The sequence below is a fragment of the Canis lupus genome, chromosome 3, assembly GCF_011100685.1.
Source record: "Canis lupus familiaris isolate Mischka breed German Shepherd chromosome 3, alternate assembly UU_Cfam_GSD_1.0, whole genome shotgun sequence".
NCBI classification, from domain to species: domain Eukaryota; kingdom Metazoa; phylum Chordata; class Mammalia; order Carnivora; family Canidae; genus Canis; species Canis lupus.
Genome location: NC_049224.1, coordinates 62,008,807 through 62,021,503, shown reverse-complemented (window position 1 = coordinate 62,021,503; position 12,697 = coordinate 62,008,807). Strand labels below are relative to the sequence as shown.

The 12,697-nt window shown below is 60.1% G+C and overlaps 1 protein-coding gene across 2 annotated transcripts in view; it reads left to right on the top strand.

Annotated features, from left to right (window-relative positions):
- Window positions 1–739: 739 nt before the first annotated feature.
- Window positions 740–12,697, top strand: part of SH3BP2 (SH3 domain binding protein 2) — a 33,979-nt gene continuing 22,021 nt past the window's right edge. The window contains exon 1 of one of the 2 annotated variants that reach the window (XM_038533220.1): window positions 740–830. The gene's annotated coding sequence lies outside the window, so the exon portion shown is untranslated. Of the gene's footprint in view, window positions 831–2,701; window positions 2,782–12,697 lie in introns of those variants that run through there. The other variant, XM_038533221.1, reaches the window with a different exon arrangement.

Here is a 12,697-nt window from a genome sequence, read left to right as displayed (position 1 = left end):
AATATATAAATAAAATCTTAAAAAAAAATAAAACTGTACTGCAGTACCCCCTCCCTTCCTCAAGTGCGCGGAGGGGCCTTGTCGGTTGGGAGCTTCCCAGGAGGCAAAGTGAAAAGTATCCTGAGCCAGACCCGGGGTCCAAGAGAGCGCATGTCTCGGTTTGGAAGCACCTGAAAGTGCAAGGGAGGCTCCTTCCCCACAAGGGCGAGGTTCCAGTGGTTCACTTCCCAGCAAGTACCTCCTCTGTCAGGAAGGGTTCATTCCGTGCCCCTGCCCACACCTCCTAGTCAGAATCAGACTCCAGAGGCAGGGGTGGGGTCAGGGACACAGAGCCTCCTTCTGCAGGATCAAAATGGGGGGATGGGGGTGGGCAACGCCACTTCCAGGAGGACCACCGGGTGTCCCGGGCACGGTCTCGCACAGGGAACAGAAACACGGCTCATTCGTTCAGTAGCCTGAATTTACTGAGCACCTACTGTGCGCTGTTCACGCCGCCAGCGGCCGCCGGCCTTCTCCTCCCTGGGAGCCGAGGCGGGGAGAGAACGCGGCTCCTCGCGCGGCCGCGCGGGGACTGGGAGCAGCGGGGCCGGCAGATGGGGGCGGGGCCCGGAGCCCGGGAGGCGGGACCAGGCCGATGGGGGCGGGGCCTAGTTGGGGCGGGCCCGGAGGGGGCGTGGCCAGGCCGACGGGGCGGACCGGGGCGGACCCGGGCGGACCCGGGTGGGCCCCAGCTGCCTGGCTGCGGGCCGGGCGGGCAGGAGAGCCTGGCGGCGGAGCCGGGAGCCGCCGCCGGGACGGAGGGCCCGCGGGCCGGGAGCAGAGCCTCGCGGGTAAGGCACTGGCGGGGCGCGATCGCGTCCCCCGGACTGGCCGGGGTCCCCGGGGCCAAGGCCCTCGGCTCCGCTGCCCGGGGAAGCGTGCGGGGTCGGGTGCGCGCTCGGTGTGCCCCGGAGGCCTAGGGGTGGAGAGCGGCGGCGTGGCGTCTGTCCCGCGTCTCTCATGTCCTTCTGCTCCCCGCCCCTTCCCCGCTTCTCCAGGCCCCTGGGGCTCATGGGCTGCACGGCACCCCCCACGTCCCCCCCCCCCGCCCCCACCACATGCAATCCCCTGGACCGGGACTCTGAAGGCTGGGGTGGGGGGGGGATTTCCCCCTACCCGTCCTGGAAATCCAAACTTCCCTTGCCTCAGCCCACTCAACAAAGGTAGGAGGAAAGCTGCCTCTGGGAGCTGATTCACACTGAAGTGTGAGTGACGGATAGCCCCGTGGCCTGGGGAGTCTGCAAGTGGAACTTGGAACAGTGACAATCAGAGAGGATGGCAGAGGGGATGGGAGAGCTCAGGGTTGGGGATGGACCCTGGCATGAGGGCTGGGTCCCTCCCAGCAACCCAGCTGTTTCCTGCTGCTCTGGGCCTTGGCTTCCCTGAGAAATGGTGCTGACCTAGTCTGCTTCCTCTGGGTGTTGGGGACTTAGCCCTGCTGCAGTGGTCAGTTGGAGCCCACTCCCTCTGCCACCTTCTGTGACCATGAGTGCCTCACAGCCTCTCTCTGTGCCTTCATTTTTTCATCTGCCAATGCTGGTGATGTCTGTGCCTGCGGCCTGGATGGCCATAGGATGTAAAACACCCCTCAGAAGCGGCCCCGGCCTGAGATGAGGGCACTCTGTGGGACTGCTAGGGTGCCCTTGTGCATGGCACACATGTGATCTTGCTTCTGCGGCATCTAGCCAGTCCCCAAAACAAAGTAGGCTCAGGAGATGTTACTTGCAACGGTGGTGATGATGAAAGTTGTCAAATTTTTTCTCAGTGGTCGGAGGGCTGAGGAAACATGGCAAATCCTGGAGTGGATGCAGAATTCTAGGGTCATATGCAGCTCAGCACAGACTCAGTGTGGCCTCAGTTCAGCCCCCTGTCCTCTCTGGGCCAGGCTTTTCAGAAGCAGAGGAGGGAGCTGGGCTCCATCACCTCCTGAAATCACTAGCTCCCTCCCTCCCCCCACTCCTGTAACTTGACTCTGTCCCATATTGGAGCAGACCCTGGGCAGAGGGAGCAGGCAGGGGGGCAGACAGATAGATGGTCCAGGGCAGCCCCTGTCAACTGTCTGGGAAGAGGGGTGCTGCCAGGTCCTGGCCCTTTCAGGGAGTTCCTCAGGCCTGCAGAGTCAGGAAAGAACCCACCAAGGAGGCTGGCCTGGGAGAGATAGGAGGTGGGTAGGTGGGATGCAAACCTGTTTTGGCCTTTCCTTCCTGTTCACGTGGACAGGGGGAAGTAAGGTGCTGAGGTAGCCCCTGCCATCCCTCCCCCCGATGTGGATGCAGGCACATCTGCAGCCCTGAGAACAAGAGATCTGAGGGAATACGGACCAAGTGGCCCAGCTAGGTCACAGAGGGGTGGGGTCCTGGGTTTGAACTTGGTCACCCCCATGTATCAGCTATATGATTTTGGCCAGAAGGTCTCTCGCTAATGAGCCTTGGTTTTTTTGTCTGGAGCGTGGGGGTTGAGTGTCTACCTCATCCGCAGACAAGGGGCCAGTGGTGGCAAGTGGTTGGTGTTCAGTGACTGAGCCACTGGGGGTGCTTTCACTGGTCCTCTAGACTGGACAGCAAGGGTGAGGTCACACAAGGAGAGGCCTAGGGCAAAGGGCAGGCTCCAAGTCCCCGCCCACTTGGGTCTCGAGGCAAAGGCCTGCATCTATCAGGAGTGGCCAGGATTGGGAGCCACTTGGATCCTCCTGACGTCTGTTCTTAGAGCTCTGTGGTGAGACACTGAGGCTTGATGACCTAAGTAAGTCCCAGGCACGGGCGTATGTGGTCCTTAAATAACCCCAGGGAGCAGGACCAGCCCCGGGCAGCCTGGCTGGGCAAGGTGGGTTGCTGGTGGCCTGTGGATGCAGGGTTTGCAGAGAGGAGGAGGGCTGCTCTCTGAGCCCTGGTGACAGCCATGGAGCGAGGGACTGACTGAGCCAAAGCCTTGGCAGTGGGGAGAGTGGCAGACCAGTTTGACCACAATGGCCTGGTGTGCGCTGGGTAAGGTGAGGACATGGACCAGGCGATGGTGGCGATGTAATAAGGGGCAGGGGGCCTGGGAGGCAGCGGGAGGGGCTCTCAGAATGCTGTGAAGTCTTCCCCCCGAGGTCAGCAGCCTATCTCCAAAAGGCCTCCGGATCTCTCCAGTGGCCCTGACATTCATGGGCTGGGGAGCCATATGTGGGCCACCTACATCCCAAAGGTAGTGGGGAAAACATTCTGGGCTCTGTGTAGCCTCGGGTGGGCAGGCCCAGTGGCGCTGCCTGACCCCCTCCTCACCACCCCCAAGGGCCTGTGCATGAGAGGGTGGACAGGATGATACCAGGAGACCTGAGCCTCCTTAGTGAGACATCCTTCCTGGTCCTCAGGTGATAGAAGCCCCTGGCTCTGGGTCACACTGATGGATTTGGCCTTGGAGGCCAGGCTCCGAGCTGCTCCTTAACGCTAGGAACAATACAAGTGAAATGCCAGCCCCGGCTGGGCTCTCATTAGGGTGGACCTTACTCTGCTCAAGGCGATAAAGGTCCCCCTTCACCTCCTTTGGTCTGCCCAGGCACCAGAGATTCTGAGGTTCCAGCCCCAAGGCCATCTGAATGGTCACCCCCAGCTCACCCCTGTCCCAGATTATAGACCATGATGGAACCTGCTGGCAGGACTGGTGTTTCCTTCACTCCTGGCCCAAGGTCCAGCAGTGACTGACCCTTGGCCCCTGTGGGCTGGCCATCTCAGGTTTTTTATTTGTCTTTTTTTCCATGTCGGGTTCTAGCACTCTTTGCCAGCTGGTCTCCTAGCATGGTGTGAGCTTGCTCGGTCACTGGAGTCAGTGTCCTGGGGAGGTCAAGGGGGTCTGAGGAGTTGAAAAGCACCCCTGTGATATCCACACCCTATCCCCTGTGGCCCTACTCTGGTTCCGAGAAGTGCCCTCCATTTCCTTGTGAATCAGATGTTTATTGCGCGCTTGCTGAGCCCAGGGAGGGGATGGCCTCCTGCCAAGCATGCCTGTTCCAGGCCACTGGGTGGGGTGTGGGTGCCTGCCTGCTGGAGCCTGCAGAGGGAGTGAGTACCCCCCCCCCCCTGCCGGGGTCAGCCACACTGATGCGTGACAGCCCCAGAGGTGGTGTGTGCGCTGTGATGGTGTGGGTTCTCCTGTGGGCCCACAGGCTTCCTGGGGGCTTCTCGGGCTGGCACAGAGCCTCTGTCAGGAGGCAGAGGGCAGCCTCCCTACCAGCACAGAGCAGCCTGCGTCCTCGACACTCTAGTTCCCTCCTTGTGAAATAGGGTAAAACCAGTTCTAACTCCTGTATCCTTGGGGAATGTAAATGAGATGCTGCCACTGAGCCCTCCCTGTAGGCATCCTAAGGCCCTTGAGGAGCCCCAGCAAAGCAGCACCCCAGGCCCAAGCAAGGCCTCCCGGCCCTTGGCCCCTCACAGACCGCTCCATTTTGAGGATGTGCTCCAGCCTCTCCTGAGGTGATGTTGCAATCCAGCAACCCTGTTCTGTCATCTTCCAGAGACACGTGGCCTCCTATCCTGAGCTGCCTGAGGCCCCACCTACTGCCCTGAGCTGCAGTAAGAGCCGGTCATTCTCTAGCCCTCACTGCTGGCTGCCCCCAGCGAAGTGGCAGAAGGTCAGAGGTCAGCCTTGGGGCCCAGGAGGCCAGGATGGGGCTGTGGCATGCTCCCACGGTCAACATGAGGCTCTGGCTGGGGGCCTGGGCAGCTTGCCACTCTCTCTGCTCTAGCTCTTGCCTCTGAAGCAGAGGTGGAATCCTTTAGAAAGCTATTACCCCCACCCTCTGCTGCTCCGTATGTGCTGGGTGCTCTGTGCACCAGTCCCAGGTTAGCACAGGCCCCAGGAGTAGGCAGGCCTACAGGCTGGAGGGCAAAACTTGCAGATGCCACAGGTAGCCGCTCAGCCCTTGGCCCACCCTGCCAGCCTCCCTCAGAAGCAGTGTAATGAGGGCTCCTGGGGGGCTCAGTGGGTGAGCGTCTGCCTTTAGCTCAGGTCGTGATCTCAGTGTCCTGGGATCGAGCCCCCAGTTGAGTTCCCTGCTAAGCAGGGAACTTGCTCTCCCTCTCCCTCTGTCCCTCCCCTTGCTCATCATGCTCCCCCTTCATCTCAAATAAATAAATAAAATCTCTTTTTTTTAAGCCATTTAATGAAAAGCCTAAGTATCTGTCCTGCTTGGTGCTTGGGGGACCCTTGCTTGCCACCCCCCCCATCTGGGTGCCTCCTCTGGGCCCCCCACTCCACTCCTTGGTCATCATGTTCACCTCCCTGCCTTCCCCTGCCCAGCTGAGAACTCTCAAAGGACAGGGCCATATCTGAGTGATACTGCCCACCTAGACCTGGCACAGAGGTGGGGAGGGTGCATGTAGGCTCTCCCAGTGGGAAGTCCCCTGAGGAGCATCACAGAAACTCCTGAAGGCCTGAAGGGCCAGCGGATGGGCAGGTCTCTGCGGGCGGGGCCGGGCCTTCTTTAAGGTTGGCTTGTTGCTACCTGCCTACATTTAACTGTCTGCTCAGCGTCTGACACAAATGTGCTCTGTCATCTTTGAAGGCCTCTGCCACCCAGCTTGGCGGAGTTGCCAATCAGATAATCAGGGGTGGTTGTGCCACAACCTTGCTGAAAGCTTTCCATTGTAGCCCCACAGCCCAGCCGGCCACCCGGGCCCAGCCATGGGCTGCAGAGGCCCTCAGTGGTCCCAGCATGGCACAGATGGGACACTGAGCTGGGGTATCCTTGGGTCCCCACCGTAACTGGAAGTGGTTCCTTTCTCTGTGGCTATTCCTTCCTAGAGACATATGTTAGGGCCAAGGCTGAGGTCAGCCTGGGCTCCCCTGAACTACAGGCCACTCTGGGAACCTGGTCTTTGAGTCCCAGGAAGCCAGTCCCCTAGGGGGGCCACCAGAGTTGGATGTGCAATCAGCAGGACAACTATGAGGAAGGACCTAGAGGCCCCAACTGGACAGGTGTGAGGAGGACTGCCTAGTGTCAGAGCGAGAGGGAGGTATGCCAGAAACTCAGCGCCCACCTTGTTTCCTGAACAACGTCAGGAACAACATCTCTCCCTGATGCAGCCGCTTCCGCTCCTCCTATTTGGGGCCAGAAAGGGATGAGCAGTTTGTGCCAACTCCCTGGGTCCCCTCACGGCAGGGCAGATGTAGCACGGGGATCCAGGCCCTGACAGGCAGGTCAGTGGTCAGCTGGGCAGGCAGAAGGTGGAGTGGCTGTGTCTCCTACCACTCAGCCCAAGATGGGAGGTGATTTCCCACTGCTAGTCACTGTCAGGCCTTAAACCTCTGAGAATGCAAGGTGGTCATCTGGGGCTGAGCAGGGTGCTTGGTAGTGACCTGGCCTCAGAGCCCCAGTGGTTGGTGTCAGGCCACCAAGGCCTCCCTGCTGACCCCCCAGCTCTTGTCGGGGCTGATGGTGCTTGGCGCTAGAGGCACAGGCTGCAGCCGCCCTGCACAGCTGCCCTGCTCCCGACCGCATGCCAGGGCCTTGTCTGTGTTGTATCCCCAGCTGGTCACCGTTCCCCCACACGGTCCTCCTCCCCTCTGCCTCCTGTCTTCTCTCACATCCGCTCAGGAGCAATATGCTCCTCTGAGGGACCTTATCATGATGCTGTGCACCTGCTACAGGCCAGGGCCAGGATCCCCAGTGCCAGCTCCCTGTCACAGCGAGCTATGTGGGGGTGGGTCATGGGGGCAGGAGACGTGATAACCTCCCCCCAGACCAGTTTGGTTCCAGACCATGGGCTGCAGCTCCCAGGGGAGGGCACTACCTGGCTTTTCTGTCAGGGATCTGTCTCTGGTCTGGTGGTGGGGTACAGTGAGAATCCCCGGGGTCGGGGAACAGTGAGCAGTTCTTGGGGTCCACTATGGAGCAAAGAATGGAGCCTGTCTCCAAGGCCCCCACCCTTTCTGGGATCCTGGGTGCCTGGCCTCCAAAGCTTTGCCACCTGGGGTCGGAGCTCTCTGAAACCAGTCTTCCCATTGTCCTGAGACTGTGACTAGAGGGTGAAATGCTGTGGTCGGTGGTAGCCGAGCCCACTGTGGGGCAGGAAGTTGCTGGGGAAGGAAGAGGGTTGAGAAAGAGAACCTCCCCTCCTGAGGGGATCTGGGAGGCCCTGCACCAAGCCCCAGTCTCCTGATAGCCAGGCACCACAGGGGCAGCGGTTCTGGGGCTGGGTCTTGGGAAGTGGGGGGAAACCGCCTCACTCCAAGCTCAGGCCACTGGGCTCCATGCCGAGTCATGCACCCCTTAAAGACCTGCATGGAGCCCTCCGGGGTGGCTGGCCCTGTGGTCCTGGCCCTGCTGGTGGGCAGTACCCAAGAGTGGCATGGGAGGTGCCTTGGGAATTATCCATGGTGGGGCCTCCTTGAGGTGGAGGCAGGGAAAAGGACGAAAGGTGGGCTGGTGTGGAGGCTATAAAGGAATGGCCTGGAGGAGGCAGAGGGCCTGCAGAGGTCAGGCCCCAGGGCATGGGAGGGTCTTGAGCAGGGGTTGGCCTGGAGAGGCTCCCGCAGGCCCTCTCCCCCTGCACAATGGCTGTGGGGAAGCATGGGTTGATGTAGGGGGGTGAGGTCAGGCCTGCAGGAGGCTAGCAGGTGGCTGGGGACGGGGTCCACTGACCAGGACGGAGTTGGTGACTCTGCTGAGGCAGACTTGGTGGTACTGACTGTGCACACCCCCCATCCCAATCTTCTTTGCCAGTTTTTCCGGCCCACAGAGCTGTGACCCCCTGGCTGTGTCCCTGGAGAAGGGGAGGGTCTCCTAGAGCACCCACCGAGCTGGACCCCCCAACTTGGTGCAGTCTGCCCCAGCCTTGTGGCAGGTTCCGGGCCAGGGGGAGGCCTTAGGGGCTGGCACCCAAGAGCTTGCTTCTTGGCTCTGCTGACCACCAGAAGCCTCCACACCTCTGGGAGCCTCAGACTGAATGCTAGATGAGAGTGCTGTTCATGCTGCCCCAAGGGGCAGATGTCAGGGCGAGGCAGACACTTGGCCCCAGGGACCTGATGAAGATTTCCAAGGCTCTATGCAGGGGCTAGGGTGTAGGGAAGTGGGCAGCAGGGAGAGCTCTGGCCATGGGCTCATACTAGTAGCGGCTGTGGTGTTTGGGGGTCTGGCTGGAGCTTCTCACTCCTCAGGAAGGGCCTGGCCTGGGATCCCTAGGCAGCCACCAGGGATCACCCTAGGTAAGCTCCCACCAGAGGCCCTCGTTTCCAGCCCAACTGGTTCTGAGAATGTCCAGACTGCCTGGGGACCCCTAAGGAACCACTACCCAGCCTGACTGTGGGGCCTCAGAGAGTGTCTTGGATGATCTGAGCTGGGTCCCAAGGCCAGGCAGGAGTTCATCAAGTGGAGACAGTATGAGGAGGTCAGGACAGCGGTGTAGGAGGTGTGCAGTGTGCTGGAGCACCAGCTGGCTGAGGATCTTGGACTTCAGCCTGAGTGCAGTCGCCTTTGGGAACCCCCTCTGCTGCGGCTGGGACAGTGGCCCAGACCCCGGATGGCATGGGGGTGTGGGGAGTGGGAGGCTGGGCCTGGGGTGCAGTCTCACAGGACAGCTAGCCTGGGGAAGGGGACGGTGTGGAGGACAGCAGGATGGCTGGATGGAGGACCCCCCTCTCACCTCGCCTACACTGGGAGGGGCAGGGGAGACTGGCCAACCTGGGCCCCTGCCAGGCTTTTTTCCTCACTGGGCCTCTGAACAATGGGGCAGTGTGAGGACGCCTGGGAACAGCCTGGTCTCCCTGTGGGCCTGTGATGAGGGGCACAGGCAGGAGCCAGCAGCTGTGAGTCATCTTGTCCAGCGCCCAGGCCCGGGGTTCCCAAGGCAGAGGAGGAACACGCTGCTCTCGGTTCCTCTCCCGGGGTGTGGGGGGGCTGGCCTGGTCCTCCTTCCCCCTTCAGCCCCTCTCTCTGGCCTCTTCCTCTGGCCTCTTTCTAGCTCCCTGCCTTCTGGGCCTGTCTCTGGCTCCTTGTCTCTGTCCAGCCAGAGACCCGGGCCAGGCCAAGGAGTGGCTGTAGCTTGCTCTCCCCACCCCGGCCCTACCCACTGTGGCCCAGGCAGGGGGGTTGGCCTGTTCACTAGGGTGCCCCCCTCTCCTGGCCAGGGGGTGACCCCAGGGGATAGCCAGGAAGCGGGTAAGACCCGGCCCAAGTGTGAGAACTGAGGCCAAGCTGAACTTTACTGAGTAAAATGTGACCAAAAGCAAAAGACAATGCAATAAAATAAAAACCTCAAGGAGTCAAAGCTGATCAATAGCATCGGAGACAAACATGGTTTGAGAACAGCTTAAGAACAGTAGTGTCAGGGATGAAAGGATAAGAGCACATGGATTAAAACAGAAGAGAGACCTCACTCTACAATGTTGAAACAAGCAGGGAAAGGGCTCTGCTGTGTGGACTCCCAGTGCTGGGTTCTGGCAGGGGCTGGGGGAGCGGGAGGCCAGAGCTCCGCTGGACAGTGGTAACCTGGTCTTTTGGTGACTGAGTGCTCCAGGGACCCGCAAGGGTCAGTCCCCTGGCCAGAGGATCCAGATTGGAGACCACACCTCCTGCCCCTGGGCCTTGGTGCTTTTAGGGACCCTGTCCTGGAGAAAGGTAAAGTGCTGAAGAGGGCCGTGGCTTCCTGCCATCCGAGGGAGGCCGCCGTGGCAGGAAGGATACCAACGAGATGGGCAGTGGGGCAGAGGGCAGAGCAGCCACGACTGCGGGGCTTGTGGCTGTGTCCCTGATGGCTCAGTCTGAGATGACTTGGAAAGTGGCTGCCAGTGTGGAGGGCTCATACAGCTGCCTTGACCTGGCCTGGGCACACGTGACTGTCCGTACAGTGCACCCCTCATGGCTCACCTCTGGAGCAGTGGGCTGGGTCTCTCTGGCTGCTTCCTCTACTCCCATCCCACCCTAGAGGAAGCTTCACAGCCTTCATATTCCCACTGTGTTCCCTTCTTGTCACCTTTCCCTGGTGCTGAGATCTGGGCTGAGCCAGGACCCTCGATGCTCAGAGACCCTGAGACCAACTGCTGGGCCAAGGGTCTGTGTCAGAATTCCTGGAGCTGTCTTCTTTAGTCTTCAAGGTGCCATTAGCAACAAGCTCATTTGGGAAATGAAGAAGTGAGGCTGAAGGTGTGAAGTGACTTGTACCATGTGCCCAGAAGCCAGGACAGGACCCTAGGCCTAAATGGGACCCTGGCCTGGGAGCTCAGCCTAGGAGCAGGTCTGAGATCTCATCCACATTCAGCTGGGCAGGTGGCCCTGACAAACAGTTCTGGAATAAGCCTGCTTTTGTCCCTCTTGTCTGAAGATGCATGCCTCCTCCTACCCCAACCCCAGGCCCTTTGCACTAGCTGCTTCCTAAGACACCCTCCATGTGATTTCCTTGCTTGGCTACTTCATGTGGAAGATTGCTCCCAGGACCTGGCTGATGTGTCACCATGTCTGAGTGGAATAGTTGTCACAAGGATGTGAGTCAGAGGTGGCTGCCTCCCCAGCAGATTGGGAGCCCCAGATGAAGGGTGAGGCCAGCTTGGATCCCAGGGTGAAGGATGCGCTGTTTTCTGGCAGGTGGCAGTGCCCTGACTGCCTCCCTCTGTGCCAGTACCAAGACAACTTGGGGATTAGGGTAATGCCACGTGCAGGAGAGATCAGGCCCCCATGACTGCTGCCCAGCCCAGCCCAGTGGTAGACAACAAAGACCATCCTCTGGCCCCTCCTTCTCAGTTTTCTTCGCTATCCAGTGGGGCTTGGCCATGGCTCTGTAGGGCACCCACCTTTCTGATGGAGATATTATTCCTGGAATATCTAGCTGCCTGATCCTTGGCTTCATTTGAACCTCTGCTGAAGTGTGGACCTGCCTGTCCACATAGCCCTAGCATGGAGCACCTGGCCTTAGCACTGCTTGCGCTGCTGAGCCCTCCAGCTCTTGGGACAGCCCGTGTTAGGATGGAGACTGAGGCCTTGAGTTTTGCTTCTTGCCAGACCTCGTTCTGAGGTAAGCACCAGCTCCCCTCCCCCTGTGGGAACTGGCAGCAGTGAGCAGGGCTCAGAGTGGGAGCTTGTAGCCGAATGTCTCCTGACTGGGCTCCCCCTGGGCCTTGGATGTGAGTAAGACAGAAGCAGACTCTGAGCCCCATCAGGACAGGCTGGCATACACCTGCACCCTGCAATCTTTCTGCCCGGTGCCCGATGCCTCCTCACAGCTCCAGCTCTCTTCTGGTTGCCCTCTGGGCCGATATGGGTTCTGCCCAGGTGGGAACCACTGTCCTTCCTGAGAGGAGGCTTGAGGGCTCCTCCGTCTCTTCCTCCTGCCCCTCTTAGAGCTAGCCTTGGCAGGCAATGCCAGGCTGGGTAGTGTGGGCGAGGTGGCTCTGGGTCCCTGGGGCAGTGCTGGCCGGGTGGCCACGCCAAAGCCCACTTATCCTGTACTTCCACCCTGGGATACAGGGGAGTGTGTATCCTTGAGCAGTGGGGAACCAAGTAGGCCATGGGGCTGATACACTGGCGCAGGGTGAACATTCTAGTCCCCGCCCCAGCCCACTAGTTTGGCTTTCCGTAAGAAGAGGGGACTACAAGAAGGAAAGCATACTAGCCTCATGACCCCCCATGCCTTGGCCTCAGCAAGTGGGGAAGCTGTCCCCTGGGAATATGCAGGTGACAGAGGTATCCCCAGGAGGGTCTGGTTGACCCTGAGGAGGCCAGCCTGGGGCTGGTGGCAGGAACTAGGCCTCTTTTGGGGGTGGGACCAGGCAGGCCCTGTCTGGCTAGGGAGGCAGGCCTACCACCCAGCACCGGGAGTGTCTGCTGGAGCCTTGTGCTTTCCCGCAAAATAGGGTGTCAGTGTGGCATGACCTTAGCACCAAGCATAGTGACCTGGGAAGGACAGAGGTAGAATAGGCTGAATTTGGGGAAGACTTGCTCTCTGTTGGTTCCTTGTGTGGCCAGAAGTCAGCTTGTCTCTGACCCAGATGCTCTCTGTTTCTGGGTATCCTGACCAAGGTGCTGAGCAGATCTCCTGGCCAACCATATTCCCTTGGCCCCTGGAAGGTCAGCAGCAGTGTTGGGCAGCCCTATGCCTCGGGCATGGCCCAGCAGGTTCTTGGGGTGTGAAGGTGCTGCTCGTCAGTGACGGTCACCAGCCTTGCCTTGTGGATAAGGACACAGGCTGGAAGAAGTCACTCTGGGAGGGGTCCAGGCCCTGCTTGGTGGGTGCCAGAAGCCCCCACGGATGGAGAAGTTGAGGTACTTGAGGCAAGATGAGTGGTTTAATTCAACAAATGAGGCTCCTGAACTGGATGCCATGGAGACCAAGGGGCATCAGCCTCGTCAGGGTGAGGACGGGGCGAGAGGTCCTTGGTGCTTGCTTTCTGCTAGGCACTTTGCAGGAGATGGACAGGGAGTGGCTGTCCTCCCAAGCTGATGTTGAGGGAGGGGCAGACAGTCTACAGACAGATGCTGGAGATGTTCCAGTGCTGGAGATGAGGGGAGGGGCAGGCACCCCTGGGCCTAGAGCGAGTGTGCTGTGCTGTGAGTCATCCTTGGGTAGAGTTCCCAGCACTACGGGGGTGTAGCTCAGAAGGGGGCCCATGGTGGGCCGGGAGACTGGAGGGTTCAAGGGTCTGGGCCCAGAGGGTGGGGTGGGAAGGTGTTACCCAGCTCTGAGCA